Here is a 24,379-nt window from a genome sequence, read left to right as displayed (position 1 = left end):
CCAGGCTCCCTCTTAGAGAGAGAGTAGAACACCAATATGCCCAAGATCACACCGTTTAAAAGCCTGGAAAAGTCTTGCAGAGAGTTCAAAAAGGAATTATTTCAGCTCAGAAAAGTTCAGTTAGCCAGCCTAGGGCCAACCCAAGTGGTAAATTGAGGATTTAAGAGACACCCCACACAGACCGTTGGGAGGGAGGCCAGGCGGACACAGTACCTTGACAGTGGAGAGAATCCTCCAGCGGGGACAGTTATTCCTGGCAGCGGGTGCAAGTCGTGGTGTCGTCCAGAGGAAGAGAAGATCTCGACGTGGAGGAAAGCTGAAGGTCGTTGCACTGCCAGGGAAGAAACCAGCCGCGGAGTTCTCTGGTTAAAAGGTACTACCCTTTTATTCGCTGTAGTGGTCAAACGTGGTATCCCGGGTTGCTGGGGTGCTTGGCACAGGCAAGGCGGCCACGAGATGATCCGGGAAGGCGAAAAGGCAGGCAAACTGGTTATCCCCACCAGTCAAAGGAAGAAGACTCTTCGGGATGAAGATCTCCTCTGTCGTTGGAAGAAGTGGTGAGGCGGTTCAGCAGGGCTCCACCAGTGGTGTCGTCGTTGCAGGTCGGCTCAGCTTCTCCCTCTTCGGATTCTTTGGTCCTGTGGCGACGTCTGAAGTTCCAGTCCCCAAAGCCCTGCTTTTATGCTGTAAACCCCCATTGATCAGTCCTAGCTGTCACTCAAACATGCTAATTGGTGAGCCGGGCGGCTCACCACTGGGCCAATCACACAAGAGTGCAACTCAATCCAGGGTGCCTAAACCCCCCCGCCCCCCCCACACATCATGTAGACCCAGACAGAATTGCAACACTTTTGGAGGCTTCTCTGTAGAAGCCCGCCAAAAAGTGGAACAAAGGGCTCGACTTGGGTTGGAGTTTCAGAGGCGAACACAAACGCCATTTTAAAACCGAGTCCTGGCAAAAAGACCCAACCGGGGAATAAATGTTAAATAAATAACCCGGCAGTATCTTTAACATTGCACCAAAAAGTGGTGCGTTTAAAATTAATGGGAAAATCCCATAGTAAATATTCTTAAGGAATAGTTTGCGTGGTAACCACTGCCACCAGCCAGAAACTCGACGAGGGGGGACTGCACAGTGCCCCTTTGAAAAACAGACCCAGGGGCAATCTAATTACCCCTACCAGTACTTCCACAATATGATGGTTTGTACTTGTTCTGTTCTCAATTTAAGACTAGTAAAGTCAATGGTGACTTTACATGCCCAGGGAGACAGTAGTCAGTCCCAGGGTATGGAGTCCATGTTTGGGGGTCACTATGACACCCCTGTGTTACTGCACTGAGAGTGCTGTGTAACACACTTACCAAAAAACACATGAAACCCTATGGAGTAAAAGACCCCATAGCCCATAAAACACATTACAAAGCAGGAGAAAAAAATAAACCCCAAGAATCCAGCAAAGCTGCTGGGGGACTCGCTAGGTTTGGGAAATTAGCCTTAACAGAGAATTCTCCCTCACAACAAGGAGGACAAGAATCTTGATGCCTACGGGAGAAAGGTCTATGCAAATTTGGGCTTGCACCTCAGGCAGGCTAACACTGACGCGCTCTTGGCAATGGCCAACCAAAAACTGTGGCGCAAAATAGCTGACTTTTTGCCAGATCTACCAGGGCACAGGCAGGCAGCCTTCAAGGCTGGATTGGTGGAGGCCAAGGTTGTCCCTCGAGTCTACACTGGAGCACATTGATACAGCAGTCAGATGGTTCTGTGTACGGACAGACTTGGGACATGTCGCCTGGTTACACACTACAAAGTTAAACTCAGACATGCAAGAGAGGATCCTAGACCTTCCTTTTGAAGGCGCAGAACTGTTCTCATCCTCAGATGATGAGGAGTTAAATAAGAAAAAGGCTAGTTCACAGACCGCCAAGTCACTGGCTATCCTCACGAAGCCAACCTCAATGCCGTTTAGTCCTCAAGGGCGGTCGGACCAGCAGAACAGGTCTTTTGGCAGTTTCAGGGGTTTCCAAGATCACCGGGCCAGGCAACCTTACAAATTGCCTAATCTGCATCGTTGTAAGCAGCAGCGCACAGCACACAAGGGGTTATAACAGTCCCCCTCCTCTACCTCGGCCTCCGACCCCAAAAACAGTTGAGGGTGGCGCCTGGATCCATCCCTCTCCAGTAGGGGGCAGGGTGGCTCTCCACAAGCTGCAGTGGCGATCATTAATAAGAGACCCATGGGTTATTTCTTTGGTTTCAGGAGGTTATCGTCTTCTGGTGCCTTCTCCACATCCTGTGTCTCCTTCCCTACTACAAATTGGGTCTACCTCTCTCTTGGGGGAAGTTCTCTCCCTCCTACAAATTCAAGCCGTCGAGCAAGTTCCCTGGATTCAAAGGGGCTCTGGAAACTATTCCAGAGTGTTGCCATTCCCAAGAAGAACATGGCTATCCTGATGGTGGTTCTCCACCTATCTTTTATGAACCTATCCCTCCCACTCAAAACATTCAAGATGATCACACCTGCACAGTTTTTAGGGAGAATTCTCCCTTTAGGCTGAATTTCCTAACCTAGTGAGTCCCCCAGCAGCTTTGCTGGATTTCTGGAGTTTGTTTTTTTCTCCTGCCAAGAGTGAGACTCTTTTTTTCCCACTCTTGGACATGATTTATGGTGTTCCTTTGACTGCTAATGTGTTTTATGGGCTATGGGGTCCTTTACTCCATAGGGTCTCATGTGTTTTTCCTATGTGTGTTACACAGCACCCTCCGTGCAGTAACACAGGGGTGTCATAGTGACACCCCACCATAGACTCCATACCCTGGGACTGACTACTGTCTCCCAGGGCATGTAAAGTCACCATTGGCTTTACTAGTCCCAAATTATTAATAGAAACCGGTACAAACCATCATATTGTGGATGTACTGGTTGGGGCAATTCGATTGCCCCGGGGTCTGTTAGTCGAGGGGGCACGTCTCCGTCCCCCCTGATCGAGTTTTGGCTGGTGGCAGTGGATACTACTTTTTATATTCGACCGCGAATATATTCCTACGGGATTTTCCCATTGTTCGAGGCTACCAACTTTAATTATTTAATTCTCATAGCCTCGAACATACCGCCGGTTTATTTATTTAATATTAATTCGTCGGTTGGTATTTTTTGCCAGAACTCGATTCTAAAATGGCGTTTGTGTTCTCTTCTGTGACTCCAACCCAAGTCGAGCCCTTTGTTCCACTTTTTGGCGGGCTTCTCCACAGAAGCCTCCAAAAGTGGTGCCACTCTGTCTGGGTACCACAGGGGGTGTGGGAGGGGATTTAGGCACCCTGGACTGAGTTACCTTGGTAACTCAAGTCGCACTCTTGTGTGATTGGCCCAAGTGGTGAGCTGGCCGGCTCACCACTTAGCATGTTTGATTGACAGCTAGGCTGAGTGAATGGGGGTGTGCTGCATAAAAGCAGGGCTTTGGGGACTGGAACTTCAGAAGTCGCCACAGGACCTGAGAATCCAACGAGGGAGAAGCTGAGCCAACCTACCACGACGACACCACCGGTGGAGCCCTGCGGAACCGACTCACCACTTCCCGACGACAGAGAAGATCTCCCGGCTAGAGAACCTTCTTCCCCTGACTGGTGGGCACAACCAGTTTACCTTCTTCTCTTCGCACCCCAGACTGGCTTGTGGTCGAATTGCCCGTGCCAAGCACCCGGGCAACCGGATAGCCACTTACCACTGGACCGCGAATAAAAGGACCGCTCCTTTTTTACCTGAGAACTCCGCGGCTGGTTTCTTCCCTGGCAGTGCAACGGAATCCTGTCTTCCTCCCCGACGAGATCCTCTCTTCCCCCGGATGACGCACTGACTTGCATCCGCTGCCAGGAACAACTGCCCCCGCTGGAGTATTCTCACCACTTTAAGGTACCGTGTCCGCCAGGCCTCCCTTTCTAAAGATTGCTACAAGGTTATAATAACCCCTTAACCTTCTGGACTGGGCTGGCCGCCTTGACCCTCTAACTGGTCCCTTTCTTTGGTCCAACTCCTTTTTGAACCGTTACAAGTCTTTTGTGCACTGCAACCGTGTGACCTTGGACACATTTCGTTTTGATCCTCTTAAAGTGACTCCGGCCTACTGACTCTAAACTCACGGTGTTACTTTGCCTTCCTCTCTTGTTGTGTTCGTGAAAAAGTGTTGGGGTCTGTTTCAATGTATTCTCTGCTTTTCTCTCCCTTTTAAAACGAATTATTAGAGTGCCATCTACGTTAAGCGCTCACCGCTGTCTGAAAATAAGTGGGGCTTTACTTAAGACTTGTCTAATATTCTTCTAAGCGAGTGTATATCTTTTAGTGACTGTGCTTTTGAATTGCTTACTATTAGTGCCTGTGTGTTTTTCTAGATGTGGTTTTAAATAAATAATTATATCTTTTACACCAAGCCCTGGTCAGTTTTTACTTGTTCTACTATGTTCTTTTGACCTATTGTGAATACTCTGTATACTGCCTAACTCTTCTTGATGGAAGTCTGACTGCTCAGCCACAGCTACCAAGTGAATCTGTGTGGTACGGACTGCTACCAAGTGGGTTTACTGCCAAACACCTGTAGTCCTAAATCTTTTGCAGTGGTCCCAGAGGGAACTGCACAGGTTTCTGCCTAACAGTTCACAGAGAGTCTCTGCCAGGGTTACTGCATGTGCTTCCTGAACCCAAAGGATGCTTAACTGCACGTCCCAATTTGGCAGCCCCACAGACAGTTTTTGCTTTTCACAGTACTGAGTGCTACCTTTCGGTCTCAAATCGGTTCCTCAGGCTTTCACAAGGATTATGAACATGGTAGCAGTGCTTCTGAGCCAGGAGTCACCACGTCTACCCTTATTTAGACTGACTCATCAGTGGCAGCTTGAGCAAGTCAGCCCAGTACACCTTGGGGAGCCTCATGGATCTCCTGTATCAATTGGGGTTTTCAGTGCATCAGACCAACTCGCACCCATGTGCAGTTCCTGACCTTCCTGGGCCTGGCACAGGACACCATAAGGCAGATGATTTTCCCTACTCAAGAACGAGTCAAAGCTATCATTGGAGCAACCAGCCATTGCCTGGATAGGGAGACAACCTCGACTTGGCTGTAATGAACACCTACTGGGCATTTTGGCGACTTACATCCTGGCCGTTCTCTATGCCAGGTTGAAGATGAGAAGGCTGCAGTTACATAGGGCAGCAAGCTGGGACCTAGAGAAGAGTTCCCAGCAGAAAAAGTTTCTATACCACACCATCTCAGGCCAGATCTGGTTTGGTGGGGGCAACCAGAGAAACTTATGGAAGGGGGCTCCTTTTCACCAGCCTCATCCGACGGCAGTCATCACGACACTCTTCATTGGAGAGCCACGTTTGACACATTTTCAGTCCACGGCCTGTGGTCACACCAGCAACAGCAGGAACCATCAATGTATTGGAATTGGCAGCTGTCCAATTGGCCTTAAAGGCTTTCCTACTGCTCATAAAGGACACAGTGGTGCTCACCAGCACCTCAATGTTTTATCTGACCAAGCAGGGGGTATGAGTTCTGCAGCCCTGTGCAACCTGACTGTTCAGATCTGGGAATGGGCTCTGCAGCAGGGTAACCATCTCAGTGCTGTCCACCTACTGGGGAGAGCAACAAGGAGGCAGACAGGTTCAGCAGACTCCAAACTGACAACTACGAATGGGAATTGGGGGCTGAAGCCCTCCAACCTCTATTCCAGGGTTGGGGTCAACCAGACATTGACCTTTTCGCCTCAGAGAGCAATGCCAAATACAGACCTTTTGATTCTTGGATGGGGAAGGACACGGCGTCATTAGGGGATGTGCTTCAAATCTCTTGGAGCAACCTGTGGTGGTAGGCTTTCCCTCCAACATCATAGATTCAGAGGGTGCTGAGAAAATGTCAGGACGCAACTCGGTGTCGCATGATTCTGGTGATCCCAGACTGGCTGGCAAGAATCTGGTACTCTGACCTGGTAAGGTTGGCAATACAGGGTCAGGTTCCACTAAACTCAATGTGATGGGTGCTTCTCTACCAGCATGGAGGTGCAGTCCTCAACCGGAATCCCTAGCCCTCTCAACCTGGTACCTGAGCAGCTGAAAATGCACAGCCTGATACTTTAACACTCCAACATGTACATTATTCAAATGGCATGGAAGGAGTCTACAAGACTGCAGTACAAGAGCAAATGGAACAGATTCTGCATCTGGGCCAAAGACAAGGGGTAGAGCCAATGGGCTTCTTCCTCGACCACATGCTGTCGTTTTCAGCATATCTGCCCAGCACCAGCATACAGGAAGACACATGCCGCACTTTTCTGGCAGCCATCAGGACTTGCAGGGATACAGAAGAACTCGCCTTTTCCTTGGCCAACCTGGTGGTAAAGAGACACCTTTATGGTTTGACCAGACTTTATCCTCAGGGCAGGAGACCTCATCCTGTGTGGGATCTCAGTGTGGCCCTTGCTGCGCTATTGCACAAACAGTTCAAGCCCATGACTACTACTGACGTCAGGTGGGTCACTCGTAAAAGGTCTCTCTTACTGGGATTAACATCTGCATTAGCAAGATACATGCCCTGGTTTGCTCAAAGCTCCACACTGTCTTCCTCAGGGACAAGGTGGTCATAAGAACTCACCCGAAATTTCTACCCAAAGTAGTCTCAGAATTCCACATCAACGAGGAGATCATTCTCCCAACTTTCTTTCCAGACCCCAAGTCGGAGGCGGAGAAAGCGTTGCACTGTCTAGGCGTCAGTAGAACTCTTTAAGTTCTACATAGACAGGACAAAGCAGTTCAGGAAGTCGGAGGCCTTGCTTGTTAAGTTTGCCAGGTCGGCTCTCAGAGGACAAGTCTCTAAGGCTTCAATCGGGCGGTGGATGGTGGAGGCCATCACTGAGTCCTATAAATTGCTGAAAAAGTCAAATATGAATTCTCATGCTGTCTGGCCAAAGCGGCAGCGGTAGCTTCCCAGAGACCGGTGCCATGTCAGGTAATTAGCAAGGCAGCCACATGGGCCTCACCATTGGCTTTTTGTAAGCACTACTGTCTGGATGTAAGTGCCAAGGCAGATGCTCAGTGTGGGCCGGTTGTCCTCAAGTATTTGTTTGCTAAGTGATCACTCCTCCATTAGGGCGTTAGCGGATGTATTCACCCATACTGCATGGAGGAAAGGGACCGGGATGTACGAGTAATTAAGTTACTCACTGTAGTGACTAACATACTCCGAGTCCATAGTCGCCTTTCCTTCATGCGACCTTCTGTTCCCCGCCCCCCAGTATAAATATGTCAGGCTAGTGTAGCCGTCCTGCACATACAAGGGGACTGAGGGCAGGTGCCGGAGGACGGGACTACAGCGCGTGTTCACGCTTGTAGCCGTGCCTACGCACCCCTGTACATTTAGAGGGGAAATGCTCTTTTTTTGGAAGAAAAAAGGTTTCAGTCCCATCCTTAGGGAGGGGCGCCCATACAGTATGGAGGAAAGTGATCTATGGACTAAGAGTACATTAGTACATTAGTCACTACGGTGAGTAACTTTTAATTTGGCTCTTAAGCGGCTTTGTTGTGGCAAGTGCTGCCTTTGCATTCTGCCTTTCAGCAAGGGGCGACTTTCAAGAAATTAACACAGCATGTAAGAGTGTGGGCTGTGTTTACCTTCTTTATCTGCAGCTCATTTCAGAGACCTGAAAGTTGGTTGGAGCGGGTGAAGAAAAACAATGAGAAGGAATACAAGGATACCCGGTAGACAGAAAGAATGTCAGACAGCAGAAAAGAGGCAGATTAGGAGGAAGAAAGAGGGTGTTCAAGAGCAGTAGAGAGAGACACAGAATGGGACAGGAAAAGGGAGATAGAGACAGAATGGTGACTCAGAACAGGAGACCAAAAACCATGCAAGAGGATGAGAGGATGAACTGAAACGGGGAAGGTGGAAGAGAGCGAAGAGGAGACACATAATAGAGGGCAAGGGTTATACAGAATAGGAGTGGGAGCAAGGTCAGAAGATAGGTGAATATGGAAATGAGAAATTACGACAGAACAGTACAGAAGTCACAGAACAGGAAAAGAGGCAAGCGAAATGGGAGAGGAACCAAGAGGCCTAACATGAGGGGAATAGTGAAGGATTTGGCAGGGATCTCAAAGAGAAAGAACAGAAACCACACAAGGGAGAGATCGTTCGGCCACACCAGTAACGGCCAGGAGCGATCAGCAGCGCTCCAGTGCCCACACCACACCAGCCCTGCCATCGACTTCACATGAATGGCCCGCACCAGGGCAAAACAACCAGCAGATGTGTTGGCAGGCGCAGCTGGTCCCCACGCACAGGCCCCTATTAAGGCCATCACCTGTCTGAGCACACAAACAGATGCCCATTCCTCCATCAGAGCCGGCCCTGCCAGCATGTACAGACACCAGGCTGTAAGCCTGCAGGGATGCTCCAGAGCGCAAACTCCATTTGAAGATAGCCATTGTTATCTCGCCTCCCGATCGCTCGGACACACCAGAGGAACGTACAGGAGCAGTCAGCAGCACTCCAGCTCCCACACCAGCCCTGCCCTGTGTGTCACATGATTGGACTGCACCAGGGCAAAAAAACAACCAGCAAATGCGTGGCCGGGCGCAGCCAGCCCCCACGCAAGGCGGCCATCGCCTGTCTGGGCCTGTCTGGGAATAGACAGGCTACCCTGCACATTGTACTCTAACAAAAGGTAGGTGCATCCCCCTTCTTCCAAGCACCTGCTTCTTACCTAAACTCCTTCCCGCCTCTGTTAACCCCAATCCTTTTCTCCCTTCTCTCATCTTCGCCAAACGCGCTGCGTTTCCGCTGACCACTCACTCCAGCCATCGAGCGCATCAGCCTTCCACGCATGCAAGTCCGCCATACCATGCTCAGGCACACACACAGTCTACAGGCTTTTATCCCATACCATCCCGCCACTGACACAATGCTCATTTCCGCCTCATTCCGATGCCTGGAACGAGTGCTGCTGTTTGTGCACTACCACCCGCTCCACTTGTCACTGTTACGCAGCCCCCACCCTGCCCAAGCAGGTCTCCCTCAACCATCAGCCTCTCACCTCTCCTGCGCACTCATCAATGCAAGGACCTCATCACTCATAACCTTGACCGCTTGCCATTACTGAAACATGGCTTCATCTTGCTGCACGGCCCACTCTATTTCTGCTGGCTACACAATCCTCCGCTGTAACCGTTCATTAAACAATGGTGGCTGAGTAGCCCTCATCCACAGGGACACACTTACCATTAGACCACTCTCCACAAGTGCTCCTCCATCCTATGACCTTCTATGCGCCAAGCTCTCGCTATCCCCAACCATCACCCTTCACATAGTCTACCTCCCTCCTGGGCCCACCAAAACATTTGACAGTCTATCTCCTACAGACCATGAGCACCAACGTAATACGAGCCTCCAAAATACTCCTCCTTGGTGACCTTAACCTGGGATTCAATGATCCCTCGGACAAAGATACCCTTTCTCTTGTCAAACCCTTAGAATTCGTACAACACATCACCGGCCTATCGCACTCAGTAGGCCAAACTATAGACGAGCTTGCTGACTGCAACTGCAGCGCCACTATCCCCTCCAACATCCCATACTCCTGGACCAACCTTCACATTATTGCTTTCAACTTCTCCATCATGGGGTCTGGCATGGATTAACATGCTCATGAATATTCCCTGTCGTCAGGCTGGGAATCCTCAGTAAAAGAAAAAACTGTTTCTCTTTCACTTTAAAACTGTAGTTCACCTCTAAACCAATCCCTGTCCTCTGGGTCATGCTACCACCATCCAATGACAGTCCTCTCCCTAAGCTCCACCCCTGGTGACCATCTTCAGATGTTTACTGCACTCTTCAGTGTTGGGAGTCCTGACGTTGTTCTCTGAGATATTTATTTTGCATTTTCGAGTTTTTCCATAGAAAATGTACTAATTTTGAAGATCTTCATCCACTGTCTGGTCATCCATCGAAGTTTTGAGAATGCCTGGCATTGGGCCTACTTTCAAGCCTTTGCCATGTCTTCAAACTCTGCGCGAAGTGTGGATTAAGGAACATATTTGTAGAAGATCGACCTAAAAGCTTGTATTGTCTGCATCCGGACCACAATGAGGAGGGTTGCAAGGAGTGTCGTGGGTTCTCAAAGAAAACCACAAAAGATTACTACAGCAGGCTGGCAGCGTGGCTCAGATTGAGCAAGGCCCCTGACTCGGCCTCAGGTCAGAGACAGGCCCCCCCCCCCCCAGGACCAGCCGGTCTGAGGAGCACACTTCCTCCGGGAGGAGGCAGAGATCCTTTAAAGATGCCCTGCCCGCAGGGGTCCAAGAGAAGGCCAAGCGCGGCAACGCTGACTCCGCTGCTGATGCGGGTCCCAAGTCGGGCAGAGTGCGATCGTCATCAGTCTCCAGAGTACCAGATTCAGCTCCCAGGTGCTTAAGAGCACAACCTTCGCCCGACTTGTTGCTCTTAAGAGAATAACCTATACAGCAGCCTCCACCATCAAGGCGGTTTATGCCCTAGTCATTTTGTCCCAATATGACCAGGAGCTGTGGTACAAGATGGGACCTATTCTAGACTTCCTGGTCGAGGACAAGAAGGCAGAAGCACTGGACCTGTTTCAGGAGGGGAAAGTGGCCTCGGACCATGCCATTACAGTGGCGGTGGACATTGTGGACACTGGATTCCGCCAGATGGGGAACAGTATGTCCCTTCGGTGACAAAGGCCACAAACTTGCACCAGGAAATTTAGGCTAAGGTGCTGGATATGCTGTTTGACAGTGAAAACCTCTTCGGCAAGGCTGTCGACGAGTCTTTGCAAGCCATAAAGACCGACACAGAGATGGCGCGCTCCCTGGGAACCCTGCAACAACGTCGTCTGTCCTACTTTCGTTTGTCCAGCGGAAAGTCTGGCAGATCCTCCCAGGAATACGCTACACGGTACTGACAGCCTTCCTGCTTCTCCACTCAAGAAGCCTACAGGGGTCATTCTCAGGCTTACGGCAGCGGAGGACAACGTCAGGGCTGCCCACATGATGGGGCCATTACCCCAACCAAGCCTGAACCGGCCGTGGCCTCGGGCCCCCACCTATGCAGCTCAGTGGGAGGGCGGCTGACGAAGTTCGTCAGCGCTTGAAAGATCATCACCACCGACAGATGGTTGCTGGATGCTCTCGAACAGGGGCACACCTTAGAGTTCCAATGCAGGTGTCCTCGTATTCCACTTGTGCCTCAACAAGAACAACACAGGCCACAGCTTCTGCAAGAGGTGCGTGCCATTTTACAGAAGGGGGCGATGGAAACCTGTTCCCCAGCACCTCTGGGGCTCCAGAGTATATTCCAGATACTTTCTGGTTCGAAAGAAAACCAGGGGCTGAAGGCCAATCCTGGATCTGTCCTCTCAACAAGTACTTAAAGTCCCAGAACTTCTGGATGGTCACTTTAACACGTGCTTACACCGCTGGAAGAAGGGGATTTTTTGACGTCATGGGATCACCTAAAAAAGGACTATATTCATTTTCTTTGCTTCTATGCTTATAGACTTGGTTGAAACCAATAAGAATTCATGGTCTCCTAATGCCCCATGATCCCCCAAAAAACCTATGAAAAGCTCCTGCCTTGCATGCCAGAGGCCTCCTGGCAACTGGACGAAAAGGGCCTCCTCATCAATGTCCTTGAACTTCGGCCCATATTCTGGACCCTCACGTCCTCTCTGCCGTAGTCGAGGTGCAAGGTGGTGAGGATCTTCACAGACAACACCACCACCATGTTCTAAATCCGGAAGCAAGGAGGGACCCGCTCACCGGCCCTCTCCAAGGAGGCCCAGGATCTGTGGCATTGGGCCATTTGTCAGGACATGTTTATCGTCCCTTTTCACCTGGCGGCCATCAAGAACACCATTGCGGACTCGGTCAGCAGGGAGCTGCATTGTTGCCACGAGTGGGAGCTTCGCCAGGACCGGGTGAACCTTCTGATCGACAAGTGGGGCCAAACCCAAATCAATCTCTTCACAACGGCAGTGAACTCCAAGTGCCAGAAGTTCGCCAGCAGGTTCCCTCAGCTGAAGAGCATGGGGACACGTTCTTGTTCCTGTATGCTTTTCCTATGTTTCCACTCCTGCTACATGTGATCAACACACTCAGGACAGTGCCACTGCAGGATGATTCTCGTCGCCACGGCATAGTCGAGACAATGCTGGTACGTGGACCTGCTGCGTCTGTCAGTAGCCTCTTCCATCCGGCTGCCACTGCTCCCGGATCTTCTCACCAGTGAGGGAGGGGCGATTCTGCACCACGAGGCATGGCTCCTGCAGCCCTAGAGTTTGGAGGTTATGCTTTACCTGCAGAATGTAAGGACATTCTGACCAGGGCAGAGCCTTGTCAACGTTGAACTGCTACGGCCATAAGTGGAAGCGCTTCTCTATGTGGGGCCGGGCTCAGAAGATTGCCCCTCTGTGCGTCACAGCCCTGCATCTTCTACCATACTTGCTTTCCTTGGCCAAGGCTGGACTGGCTCACGTCGCTATCAAGGTGCATCTTGCCAACATATCCCGTTACACCAGGTCTCTGGGTAGGACTTCTCTGTGGTTGCACAGCCTAGTCCTCAATTGGCTCTTCAGCACTTTTCTGCTGGTGAAGGCTCCTGCCCCAGCTTGGAAGCTCAATGTAGTCTTGACTAAGCTCATGGGGGCGACTTTGAGCCTATGCATCAAGCTCTGGTCAAGTTTCTCTCATGGAAGATGGCCTTCCTCGCGGCTATCACCTCGCCCAGGTGGATCAGGGAGATCGAGGCCCTATCTTGCAAGCAGCCTTACTTGTCTTTCCACACTTAAAGGGTGGTACTACGTACACACCCCACCTTAATGCCGTAGGTACCATCGGAATTCCACCTCAACTAACCTTTGGTGTTACTGGTCTTCTTCCCAAATCTGTCGTCGCCAGCGAAAGGGCCTTGCATTCGCTGGATGTTGCTCATGCCTTGAAGTTCTACGTGGCACGTACGGAGAATTTTCGGAAGTCCTCTGTTGTTCATCAACTTTGGACCTGTGAATCACAAAAAGGCTGTGTCAAAGGATTCCATTTCCAGGTGGCCCTCCGGCTGCATCATGCACTGTCATCGGCTGGCTAGCTGGCCTCTGCTGGGCCGTCCGAGAGCCCACTCCACCAGAGCGATCGCTGCGACGACTGCGTTTCTTTCTGGTGTGCCCCTGCTCGACATCTGCAAGGCTGAAATCTGGAGGTCCATGCATACCTTTGCAAGGTTCTACTGCGTCAACAGGGATTCCAGGGAGGAGTCCAGAGTTGGCCAGGCAGTGCTACACAACCTGTTTGCTTGATGTGAGTCTGTTCCAGAGGTAAGTGTTAATTGCTTCTGTTGAGCCTTACCGCCTCCTGTGGTTGTGTAATGTGTACTGCTGTGTATTCGTTATTCTTGAGCATGTGAATCCCTGCCAGACCCCATGCTGGAGAAGGTTTAAGTTACTTACCTGTAACTATTGTTCTCTAGCACGGGTTTGGCATGGATTCACATGCGAAACCTTGCTCCGGCCCCCACTGATGCTCTTCTTGGTCATACTGCCACTTTACGTACTTAACAAATCTGAAGATGGTCGTCAGAGGCGGGGCTTGGGGAGACGACTGTCATTGGCTGGGGCAGTATGACCCAGAGGACAGTAATGTGCTTAAAGGAGAAAGCCAGTTTATAAGTGAAAGTGAAACTGTTTCTTCTTTTACCTAGGATTTCCGGCCTGGCGACAGGGAATATTCATGTGTATGTGAATCCATACCAGACCCATGCTAGAGAACAATAGTTACAGGTAAGTAACTTAAACCATATCCTGTTTCAATATATTCTCTTGCCAACATGTCAGTCTTTCTCCGTTATTCAAAAGGCTTTCAAAACCTTGTAAATCTTTTATACGAGATCACTCTGATACACAGTATCTTCGTACAGCCACGTTAGCATAGCTTTCGATTGTTCACATACAGTTCAGAAGCAATCACAAGTTTATTGACGACATGCTGCTCTGCCACAATGTATCTTCTTTTCCTCTCACTCATGCACCAGGTTTCTTTACTCGCTTAAACTCACCAGTCATTTTAGTTGATGCTGCAGCTCCTCCGCTCTCACGGCTTCTCATGAACTGAGACTAGAGTCTCATCACCTGCCACTAAGGTACTCCTGAGCCGGCTCCTCCATCCATGGGAACTAGCACTTGCAGAACCAAACGTGAAGGGCCGGCAGTGCATACAGCTTCCTTCCTCTCACCTCACTGGCTCCTTAGAGACCTGGCTCCCTTGCCACACTTCTGCAGAGTGCCCTGCTCTGCATCTTTCCAGAGTTCTCGCTTTCCGCTCTCCTCTGGTTCCCAAAGGTCCATCTGGGCTTTGCTGCTGCTTGCTTCTCCCCTGCTGCTGACACACCACCCTTTTATACACCTGTATCCCGTCAAGGGTGTTCAGGTGTGCTTCTTTTTACTTTACTCTTTACTCTTACTCTTGGGGGTGCTGTGCGGCCTGGCGCTGAGGATCCTCAAGTACTTTGCTTTGGGGCCGGATGTGACATCGACGTTCGTACAAATGGTGCCCACGGTGCCCTGTGACCTCGGTTCCTTTTTTTCGGAATGCCCAGCATGCTACTCAGGAGCACGTTGACTGCCTCGGAAATTCTCTGATGCATTGTTCAAATTTTGAAATTCATACGAATTTCTTTCTTTTCAAAAATGTCGTTTCCGAAACCTTCAGGGTTCAAGAAGTGCCATGATTGCAGCGCTAAAATGTCATGAGCCAACTCCCACAGAATTTCTGTTTTGCTTTGGAGCTGACCATGTAGTGGCAGATTGTGGCTCATGTCAGACCATGACGCCAAAAGCCTTAAAGGAGAGCCCTCCACATTGATTCTGGGTCAAAAAAGCACTGTAAAAGATCCCATTCGAGGACTGACAACCGTCACTCGTCTTCATCCATACGAGAAGAAAAAGAGCAAGAGAAGTAGAAGGCACTCGTCCAGACGTTTAACTGGAGAGAGACAGGTCCGCTTTCCCTCAAAAACCACTTCAGTGGAAAAGGGAGAAGAGTGTTGTACAAAAATGATGCAGGTCTTCAAGAAGGTAGGCCTGCCCGTTTCTGGATCATCTGGGAGAAAGACCTTATAGCCCAATGCATCCTAAAAAGCCAGCAGGGTCTCAGATCACCAACCTCCTCATGCACGGAAGAGCCCAGGAGTGGTGAAGGCCTCGCAGATTTTCTCAGCTATCGAAGCCAACATCTTCATCGGCTGCCGTGTTCTACACCCAGTTGGCCTCTAAGGGCCGCTAGGCTTCAATTTTCAAAGACCCCTTGACTTCAAGGCTTGTGCCGAAGTCAAGAAAGCACTTTGTCTTCCTTCCAGGGCATCTTCGATGAAGATGATGACCCAGTTCCCTTCGGTTCAAACCCAGGGGTCTTTCTCGACAACCTGAGGAATTTCAGACTGAAGAAAATAGACTGGCCGACCTGGCTTCCGTGTTGCATGATGCAAGTGGTCGGGATAATTCCCTTGAAGTGGAGTTTACTCAAGGTGATCCCCAAGCCCATCCTAGTGTGGCACATAGAAGGATGATGGGTGATGCTTTAGGCTGTGGCCCCCCATATAAAGAGATTGTGGAATGTAATCTCACAGACATTCTGGACAAGTACACAAATGTTGAACCTGTCCTCCCTTTCCTCAATGCTTTAAATACAATCATCTTTTAGAGCTGTGGAAAACTTCATGCTCGGGGCCAGTAGCCCATACACATTTTTATCCGGAAATACATTCCAGCTTCCTGGGACCTGTAGTTCCTCACAAGACACCCATCACATGACATTCTGGTGTTGCACGCCGCTACACTTGGCACCAAAGCAAGCTCCTTACCCCTCTTTGCCCCCAGACAGTGACGACAAAAGCTATTCCGCTCTGGCTAAAAAAGTATTTTCCTCAGGCAGCATGGCACTTAAGGCCGTGAACGACTCTTGTGCACTTGCCAAGTTCACACATACCCTAAGGTCTGTTGTAGCTGAGGCAGCAGAGCACATCTCGGAGGGGGAAATTGGGGATTCTTTCTTTAATATTGTGGAGGATGGAAAGGAGGCTGTGTCTCAAGCCCTACAATCAGCAATTGGCACAGCTGACTGTGTCAGAAGGTCTATGGCTGTGAGCTCTGTTATGAGAAGATTCACCTGACTTTGTAAAATAAGTTTTGCACAAGCTATTCAAGCGAAATTGCTTGGTATGCCTTTTGATTGGTTACATTTATTTGAACCCAAGGCAGATGATAGTCTGCAAACATTTCAGACCTTCAATGCTGCAGCTAAATCCCTAGGGGCGTGGTAAGGAAGTCTGCTCAGAGTTCTTCGTAGTCAAAAGGCAAGCCCTTTCGTTACTACAATTGTGGCCAAAAGGGAAAATAAGCCTCCACCTGCCAAGGCCAGAGACGTTTCTCTAGACTCCCAAGAGGTAGAGGATGTAAGGCAACACAGACTACTTCTAAATGTATCACCTCCAGTGCGGCTCCTGCCGCGAAACCTCTTTGAGGACTTGTGCCACTCCACGCCAGTGGGGTGCAGCTGTCACCATTTTCAAGAATGGTGCAATACTACTACAGACTCATGGGCATGGCAGGTTATTTCTCAGGGATATTGCTTCCCTTTCTTTAAGCGTCCACCAGATGGTCCTTCTCTTTCCAGACCACCTCCTGTTCAGACGCTCTACTCCTGAACAAGGTGTCCTTTCTTCTGGAGAAGGGTGTTATAGAGCTGGTACCAATACAGGAAAGAAACAGGGGTGGTCCTCACTTTATTTTTTGGTCCCAAAAACAGATGCAAGTCTGCAAACGTTCTTGGACCTAAGGCACTAGAACAAGTTCCTCAAGAGGGACAAGTTCAAGATGGTAACTCTCGCAGATCCTCCAGGCCCTGGAAATTCAGGACTGGTTGGTGTCGCTGGACCTACGGGACGCGTACTTCCATATGCTGATTCATCCAAAGTACAGGAAGTACTCAAGGCTCGAATTCTTCCTTTCAGGCTTGCCTCCGTCTGAGGGTTTTCACCAAGCTGTTGGCGGTAGTGGCAGTCAGCCTCAGGAAAGAGGGATTCACATCTTTCCCTACCTAGATGATTGGTTAATGAGGGTGCAGTCCCCGGTTCAAGCCCTAGATCATCTCAGTCACACCTGCCACCTCTTCCACAGTCTGGGCTGCTTCATCAATTTAAAAAAAGTCCCATCTGATACCTTCTAAAACGCTTCAAGTCATCCGAGCGGTCCTGGATTCTCCCTCTGGCAAGGCTCTTCCTCCTGAGGACAGGGCTGTTAACATCCAGTAGATGGTCAACAGATTCCAGAACGCTCAAGACCTGCTAGCCCTAGACTTTCTATGATTGCTCAGCCACATGGCATCCTGCATCATTCTGGTGCCAGAGGCCAGGTTGAGAATGTGATTGCTCTAATGGGCACTCCGAACTCAGTGGTCGTTCTTCTCTGGCATTATGACAGGCTTGATTCAAGTCTCGAACAGTCTCGCTCAGGATCTCCTGTGGTGGACTTGCAGGGAGAACGTAATGGCAGGAGAACAGTAGTTTTGGCAACCATGGCTAGAGACAACCGTAGTAAGGACACTGCTCTGAAAGGCTGGGGCGCTCACCTGATGGAGTTGACGCTGAGCGGACTGTGGTTCCTGGCGGAGAGAAAGCTTCACATAAACCTGTTATAGCTGAGGGCAATCAGACTGGCACTGTGGCCTTTTTGCTCTCCATACGGGGGGTGAATACCATCCTGATCATGACAGACTTCTCAGTGGCCATGCACTACATCAACAAGGGAGACAGTTTAGGAGCAAAGAGGCAATGCACTTCTGGTTCTGGGCATTACAGAACAACATCGGTCTGCAATTCTCCTGGCTGGGAAAGATAATACGACGGCTGATGCCCTGATCAGAAACGGCTCTATCTCCCACGAGTGGGAGCTGTGCCAGGAAGTCCTTCTAGAGATCTTCTCACTCTGGGGAACCCCACAAGTGTAACTATTCACCTCCAGTATGAACGGGAAGTGAGAGCTTTTCTACTCCAGAGTTTTTTGCAGAGAGAAGCACTATGGGATGCACATATGGTGGACTGTAACTTCCAGCTCCTGCATGTGTTATGTGAGAAACCTGAGGGTATTCTCACTCCTAGACCCCTTGGATCCCCTGCACAGGTGGCCAGGGAAAGGCCATCGCTATTGGATCCTGAACATGGGGGAGGAGAAGCGAGGGAGTATCACCTGGGTGGAGGGTCCTTGGGGACTGGGAGTCGGGTGCCCTTGGGTAAGACATGCTATCCCCCTTTCCCTAGTGACCACCAACTCAACCCTTCCCCAACATTCAAGGGCTGTTATAAGCCAGCTCCCCTCATTTCTCCACCTTCGACACTTGACAGTACTGGGACGAGGAAGATGCCTGCCAAGAGCAGTGAAGGTCAGACATGTCCCTTAAATTTGGTAAGGCTAATTGGTTATCCACACCTGCAACATGTCAAGGGGCTGCAGGTGTATAAATGGAGCCCAGCCCAGCGGCAGAGGGCAATGAGAGAAATTAGGGGAACGACAGAGAAGGCCCAGGAGGCCAGTGCATGCAGCAGAGAACCCTACAACGTGGTACAGGAGTTGGGACTCCCTGGAGCAGACTGGAAAAGGAGAAGTGAGCCAGGCGAGAAGTCTGCCCCTTTATTTCCTACTTGAAGTGCTCGTTCCCCTCGGATGGAGGACCACCACAGGAGTGTCTGAGGGGCAGGTATCGGACCCTGACACTGAAGGCAGAAGGCTGTGTGATCCGCGCTGCAGCACAAACTCTTAAAGCGACCAGTGAGTTTCCGGTTAATGAGAAACCCAGTGCGCGCGTGTGTGAACTTAATTATTTACTGAATTCTTTGTATCGGGGTAGTCGCGTGCTGCGGATTAGCACGTTTTCGAAAGTCTCCAACCTTTTCATTGCCAGTTATCAAACAAAAGGGAATACCTAGTTGAGTGGTCCCATGTGTCAAGAAACACGTTTTTGAAGGTCTCTGGACATTGAGCCACCCAATTAAAGTGAAACTAATAAATATGGAACCGCAGATGAAGTGAAAATGAACCTTAAGCAAGAAGTATAATTTTGAATACTGAGCTGAATTAAAACCTTGCTACCAAACAGAACTAAAATATTTGGAAACTAAGAAGGGAAAAGGAACTTTAAATCCCATTATATGTTGAAGTGCTAAAACAAATGGATCCAACTTTACACAAACCCCAGTATGCTGAAATCTAGTATGACTTTGAAGAACATGTGAACAAAAGGATATTGAAGCTTGATTTATAGTGAAATCTTCAACCTGTGTGAAAGCTTTGAATTATCTAAAGAAATATTTGAAAACCACATTTACTAAACTGTGTAGACAAAGATATTTTGTGTTTTCTTTGAACTGTCCTGACCAGGAGCATTCATTTGAAGGATGTTTGAACTATGTGACTTGGAACTTGGGGAAGGGAACCCCGCGTCCTGACTTTGTGAAGGAAACCAAGAGACCTGAATTAGACTATTGCATCCTAAATCCAAGAAAGGGAATTTTTAGACTTATCTTTGTGGAACTTTGGGAAGGGAGCTGAAAGGAAGCTGCAAGCTAGCAAAAGCTCAGAAGATTGTGTTGAACACTATTTTTTTGGGTTGTGGACATCCCTACACATTGTGCAGATATAGTTTTGAGGGCAAGTATAGGGTTTGAACACAGACCGATTCCGAAGTTGAACTCTTTGACTTTCCTTAGTTTTATTTAGGTAGGGAAATTCCACCTTAGCATAGGGCAAGTTAGGCCTTTTTCCATCTTGACATTTAAGTTGATAAACATTGGTTGTTTTGAATTTGGAATCTCTTGTCTGTCCTTCTTCATGATGCCTTCACAGTTACCACCGATTCCTGTCATTCCTGAAGTGGTTACGAGGTTGAAAAGGTACAGATCAATTAAGATCCTGATTGCCCAAGACTGGGACAGGAGGACGTGGTACCTGGACCTTCTGGATAAGGCCATCTGTCCTCCACATAGTCCCCAGAGGCCAGACCTTCTTTGTCAGGAGAGGGGTCTGATTCTTCACCTCAGTGTGCACATGCATGCATGCCTGGCTTCTCAAAGGCTAAGGTACAGGGATTGAGACTTTCCAGAAGACATGATGGAGGCAGCTTCAGATAGGAGGCCAGCAACAAAGGCTTTCTACTGCTGCTGTTGTAAATAATTCTGCTGCTGGTGCTGAGCACAGGATGTGGATTCTTTCCCATGTGACGTCTCTAAAGTGTTGTCTTTTCTACTCAATTTGGCAAGACAGGGTCTTCAGGTCGCCACCGTCAATGGCTATTTAGCAGCACTCTCTATTTTGAAGTGCACAGCTGTGCAGGGGTCTTAATTTACAATCCCCCGGTGGTCCAATTTTTAAAAGGTATAACAAACACTTTCTCTCCGACCTCCTTTGTGGTGCCAGCATAGGACTTGAACCTTGTGTTGACATTCCTAATGGCTTCTCTATTTGAGCCAATGCATTCATGCCCTTTGAGGCTTCGCACATGGAAGACGCCCTTCTTGGTTGCTATATCCTCGCTCGAAGTGTGAGCAAATTGCAGGCCTTGTCTTGCAAGCTACCTTTTGCAATTTTTACCAAAGGACATGGTGACTCTTTGGGTACTTAGTCCTTTTCTTCCGAAGGACATATCTGAGTTTCATTTGTTGCAAAACAATTGTTTTAATATACTGAAAAGCAGGCAATCCCACTCTCTGGATTGGGGAATTAAAACACTTTTTGAACAGAAAGACAAAAATCCAGAGGATACAATTTACAAAAGTAGAACATTTAATTAATTATATTGAACTAATCAAGAATAAATCAAAGAACAAAAATGTAATGTAGGAAAATCACAACCAATAATCTCTTAAAAATCCACAGTAGGCATAATGCCTTAGTTTGAACGAGCAAATCCATGTCTGCATTAATTCATCCCATTCACACACATAGAAATTATACTTTTGAACATCATTGCGATTAATAACTATTTCTCTTCTCTCCCTGGAGTGGGTATTGATTAATTTTTATGATCCCATTTCCAGGCTTTTGAAGTGTGTGTGTGTGTGTGTGTGTTAGTTAGTTATTTAGGACTATCATATGTTCCCTGATAAAGACGTGGCTAACTTGCCACCAATACGTCGAAACCAGATGGTCTAGTTTCAAAAGTCTGGCAATGTGGTCGCAAAAGACGCAGGGTGAATCAACCACTATTGCGTTGACTTCAAGGCTAATGAAATCTGTATCGGTTTCAAGAGCCAAACCAAAAAGCATTCTGCCGTGGAAGCAGTTTCCTTACAACCTGTCCCCAGCACTGTAGGGTGGACGTTGAGTCTTGCTGTGGATATCACACCTGGTGATATAACGACTGGTCATTCTGAAGTGAAACATAATCAAGATGAGTCCAAGGTATACTGTAGACTATTCGACTCCATCAAACACAAATGGACAACTTATTCCAAAACACATTTGCCCCACTCTATGCCAAAATGAAGAACTGCCCTGGGTCTGACAGCGTTAAGACAACAGAGGAGTTGAGGGCAAATATTCAAACTGCTAGTAACTTAACCTCCGAAAAACAACACAAACCTCAGTCATCATCCCAAACAGTAGAGCGGTCTGAAGGAGGTTGCAGTCTGATAGAAGCCATGCAGAAAAAGAGGTTTATTAACGTGTCTGATTCAGAGGAGGAGCAAGAGGGCTGGCATATGCACTCACCTTCTACAGGTAGTTAGACTAAAGAAAGGTTCCAATCCTCTATGGTCCTTCATGGACTTGCTAGAAAAGCACCCTTTAAAATGAAAAGAAATTGTTCCTGTAAAACCAATTACCATTAAAACATCAATAATACAGGAAGCTCAACATGAGGAAGAATCCGTAGACCCAGACGATTACTCCAAAGAGGTAATTCCCAATGAGGACCAAGACATTGATCCAGAAGACTACCCTCCCGAGGTATGTAGGTACCATCTGTAAAATCTTCACCAATTGATGATCAATCTTTATATGTAATTACATTTTAAGAAGGGCTGCTGATGCATTTGGCATTGAGATCAGGGAATCGGAAGACAATGGATTTTATCGATGGCATTCTACAAGAGAAAAAAGGTTGCTCAATATATACCACTTTTAGAGGTTAAAGGAATAACGCCTGCTCTAATTTGACCTGTTCTTCTAAAACCACCAACCCCCAAGTTGAAAACGAAATCCAAACTTGCTTCCATGTATATTGAGATGGAACACCTTTGTCCACTCAAGAATATCTTCCAGACAAGGAAAACAAAAAAATGTATTTTCTTGAGAGGAAATTGCCCACCTCTTTAGACTAACAGGCACATATTGCTAATGCCCCTGTGCTAATGGCTAGATACAATAAGGCACAATAGGCCAACTTGCTTAAAGATGTGCCAGAACCCTTCAGGTCAGCCTTGGCCAAAATAATAAACAAGAGAAAGTAATGTGCCAATGTGGTAATCAAAAATTCTCTAGACACAGCTGATGCAGTCGACAGATTCATAGCAGAAGACATGCCTGGTTACAAGGCTCAGGCTTCAGGCCAGAAATACAGGCAACTCTACTAAAAATGTTTAAGACAGCATTCCTAATTTGGGTCCCTCAAATGTTTTGCTTTTTCCCTGCTGTCTCTTTTTGGTTTATTTACCTCTTTTTGGTGGCTAAGGGAACTTCTGCTGAAATCTCCCTGCCATTCCGTCCCTTATTTGAGGTATATTGTATTGGATAGTTGCCTAATGTGCCCAGTCCCAGGGGTGCCACTCAGGCACCCTATTTCTGCCTGTTAAGAAAGATTTACTTTTTAGCAACTTTCCCGCAATAGATTTCTATTGGACGTACTTTCTTTTTGCTTGTTTGAACCATGTCCTGACTTTTTGGAGGTAAATAAAGCCTTCTGCTTTAGCTTTGCTCATTCTTATGGGGAAACCGACTAATCCCGAAGGCTTTCAGTACTGAGAGACTTGTCTCTATTTTTGAATTCTTGTATTGTTACAATTCCACGCATCAGCTTACAGTGAAGTGCAGTTAGGATATTTTGTCTGCTTATATCTTTACATACAATGGTTTTTTGGTTAATTTTCACATGTGTCCAAGACTCGCTGATAGTAACTGTAATATTTTACCTGTGCGCTTTTGTATTTACTGCAAATGGCTGCTAAAGGTAGCTACCATGGTAAGATTGCCATACCACAGGACTTTTTGCTTTTATTTGGCCTTCTTCCTGCCATCCTAGGTCAGGAAATGCCTTCCATGGAAATCCCTTTCCCAGGGAACGCTCTGACTTTTGCGGCGTAAAGGGCATTAAGTGTAAGTAAGAGAAGTGGGCTGGGACTGTCTAGCCTGGTTCCAGTCTGTTGCTGGGCAGATGTGAGGACCAGTGACTATTCATGATTAGATAACCACTGGCTGAATCTTCTCTCCTTCGGGATTGAGTTCCATAGGTTGGCTATTAGATGAGAGAATGCGGTCCTCCGAATTTCCTTGTAGTCTGTTGCTTGATCTTGGGTCTCTTCTTGGATGGTAGTGGTTGATTTTGGCTTGGAGGAATTTGGCTTCTTGTCGGTGTAGTGATTTGTGGGTGATGCAGAGGGCTTTCTATGGAGAAGAGCAACCCGCTGATGACCCAAAGACAACCCCTGCAGCTGACAAGAATGGACTACAGTGCTGTCCCAGTGAAGCCCTGCTCCTCTGTCCTTCTCTCAAGAAGTCCCTCTGTGCTTTGACCCCTGGTCTAGTGGGAACAACCAGTCCTGACCCCTGCTCGAGGATCCATTCTTGCTCAGCCTGCACGAGTGTCCCTGGACCAACCGGTGCACCGACCAGCTCTCTCCTGGGCTACCTTGCTGCAGCCATCGCCTTTCTGGGCAGATCCTTGGATATTCAGCTTGTGCCACATGTTGCCTGCTCCCTCATTTCCAGCCGTCTCACCCCAAGGGAAGCTGTGTTCTGTCTGCACCTGTGTTCACTGCCTGAAGATCGCTTGTATATGCCTAACACCAATGACTCCCTTTACAACACTCCCTTCAATCCTGTGAGGTGTCCTGAGGGGTTCGGCAATGCAGACGTGTCCACCTTTCCTCGTCTGGGTCTTCTACTCGAAGCTGTCTTTGTGACCAACGAAAACAAAATCCCAATACCGAAAGTGACATATGCACTCAGGACCCATGGGCCTTACTCGACCACACAGAGGAGGTAACCTACAACAAATATTGGCACACAGAGAGATGTTTTAGATTCACAAGTTAGAGGCCCTGGAACTCAGAGGGATAAAAG

At 48.5% G+C, this 24,379-nt stretch overlaps 1 protein-coding gene across 5 annotated transcripts in view; it reads left to right on the top strand.

Annotated features, from left to right (window-relative positions):
* DIP2A (disco interacting protein 2 homolog A) overlaps positions 1 to 24,379 on the top strand; it is a 2,340,120-nt gene that overhangs the window by 1,521,601 nt on the left and 794,140 nt on the right. The window lies entirely within an intron of this gene.

This window comes from Ambystoma mexicanum, chromosome 9, assembly GCF_040938575.1.
Source record: "Ambystoma mexicanum isolate Mex_15411 chromosome 9, UKY_AmexF1_1, whole genome shotgun sequence".
In the NCBI taxonomy this organism is placed as follows: Eukaryota; Metazoa; Chordata; class Amphibia; order Caudata; family Ambystomatidae; genus Ambystoma; species Ambystoma mexicanum.
Note: the sequence above shows the minus strand (reverse complement) of the source record. Positions and strands in the feature narration are given on the sequence as shown.